General features: G+C 38.2%; 1 non-coding gene across 1 annotated transcript; it reads right to left on the reverse strand.

The window, feature by feature from the left end:
* Nucleotides 1-332: 332 nt before the first annotated feature.
* LOC112134836 (U1 spliceosomal RNA) lies at nt 333-493 on the reverse strand. Its single transcript, XR_002916183.2, has one exon. It is a non-coding gene; the product is annotated as a U1 spliceosomal RNA (small nuclear RNA).
* Nucleotides 494-2,151: the final 1,658 nt, after the last annotated feature.

Below are 2,151 nucleotides of genomic sequence, written 5' to 3' on the forward strand. Positions count from 1 at the left end.
TTCTTTTTTTTTTTTTTTTTTTTTTTGAGATGGAATCTTGCTCTGTCACCCAGGCTGGAGTGCAGTGGCGTGATCTCAGCTCACTGCAACCTCCGCCTCCCAGGTTCAAGCAATTCTGGCTCAGCCTCCCAGGTAGCTGGGACCAGAGACGTGCGCCACCATGCCCAGCTAATTTTTGTATTTTTAGTAGAGACAGGGTTTCACTATACTGGCCAGGCTGGTCTTGAACTCCTGACCTCAGGTGATCCACCTGCTTCAGCCTCCCAAAGTGCTGGGATTATAGGCGTGAGCTACCGAGCCCGGCCTGGACCTGTTCTTCAACCATGAAGACCAGGGGAAAGTGCTAACACAGTCCCCACTACCACAAATTATGCAGTTGAATTTCCCACATTTGGGGAAATTGCAGGGGTCAGCACATCCAGAGTGCAATGGATGAGCCTCGTGCTGGGAAAACCACCTTCGTGATCATGGTATCTCCCCTGCCAGTAAGTATTATGAATTCTTAGCCTTCTTAAACCCTGACCTCTGCCTCTTCAACTCAGGGAAAACACCCACGTCCTACTGGTTTGATCTGTTTTATGCTGCATACTCTCCCCAGGCAGTAAGCTAGAGCAATCTTAGGGCTCTTTTACTTTGATTTCTGATTCTTGGGGATCACTGCCATTATTTACTTGTTTTTCAATGTTGGAAAACTGTTCTTTCCTATATTTTGTGTGCTTTTTCACTATTATTTCAAGTAAGTATAAATTTAGTCTGTTATTCCATCATGACTAGGAGCATACCACCTCTGCTTTAAAAAGTACTTTTTAAGTACCGTTTATCTATTACTTATAAAGTCTCGATGATTATCCATATTCGCTTTCTATCCATGAAATTTAACATTTAAAAACAGGTTTTTATGATTTCTCTTTTGTATATTTTAAAAATAATTAGTTACATCCATATAAATACTTGAACTTTAGCAGTTTTTCACTATGGTAAACATTTGTTAAAATAAAGTTTCTGAATTTTTCAACATTGTTCCCTCTAAGCTTATAAAACCTTTTCATCTGTAAATGGGAACTTTTCTGCCTTGTTTTTACCTCTCACTTTTTTTCCACTAGCTCATCATCTTAAAACTTATTATGCTAATACTACTCTCGATACCTACAATTTCCTTTTCATATTAATGGATTTTCATTAAGTGACAGGTTGTATTATCCCTGATTGTGTAAAGGAGTATTTTCTTGTCAAATTTTAGTTTTAGACTGAGAAGGTGGGAAGCTGAGAGGGTTTTGGCACAGGTTATACCTTATATTAATAATATAATTTCAAAATTAAAATACAAGTGGCAATGGTTAGAAATCTAAGAGACAAGACGATGAGTCAGGCTGGTGTTATAATGTGGGCTTCCACACAGGGATGAGAGCAATTACAATGTCTGGGCAGTTAAACAGCAAGACACTCTTAGCTGGATGACAGAACAAAGTTGTGGTTGGGGCTCTTTGTTTTAGTCTGATTCCATCTGTACTAGATCAAGTAGGACTCAGATAGATACCTGTGAATGTGGATCATACCTTTCTGTTGTTCACACTTGTGATGTTCTGGGCCCTCCTTTTTGCATCTCTTTTGTTATTTAGCTGAGATATGACACGAGAGGGAAAGGAATAGGATGCGTCTTCCCATCAGGAGGAAAATAGAATCAGCTATTCTGAGCATTTTAAATCTTTTGGGGTTACATGAGGCATTTCAGCTGCTACATCAACTAAACACTTCAGTCAGTCAACGTTTACCAAGTATATTGACCCTCCATATCCACAAGTTTTGCATCTGAGGATTCAAACAACTGAGGATCAAAAATACAGAAAAAGTAAATAAATACACATACAATGATAAAAATAATACAATTAAAAACAAAGCATAACAATGATTTGCATAACATCTACATTGTTTGAAGTATTATAGGTAGTCTATTGATGATTTAAAGTATAGAGGAGGATGTTTGTAGGTTATATGTAAATACTACATTTTATGGAAGACGCTTGAGCATCCACAGATTCTTCTGTCTGCGGGGATCCTGGACGCAATCCTCCATGGATACAAAGGGAAAACTGTACCTGTTATTTGCTAAATACTGAGACTATAATGGTTATTACATGTCTTCTAACTTTA

The sequence above is a fragment of the Pongo abelii genome, chromosome 7 (genome assembly GCF_028885655.2).
Source record: "Pongo abelii isolate AG06213 chromosome 7, NHGRI_mPonAbe1-v2.0_pri, whole genome shotgun sequence".
In the NCBI taxonomy this organism is placed as follows: domain Eukaryota; kingdom Metazoa; phylum Chordata; class Mammalia; order Primates; family Hominidae; genus Pongo; species Pongo abelii.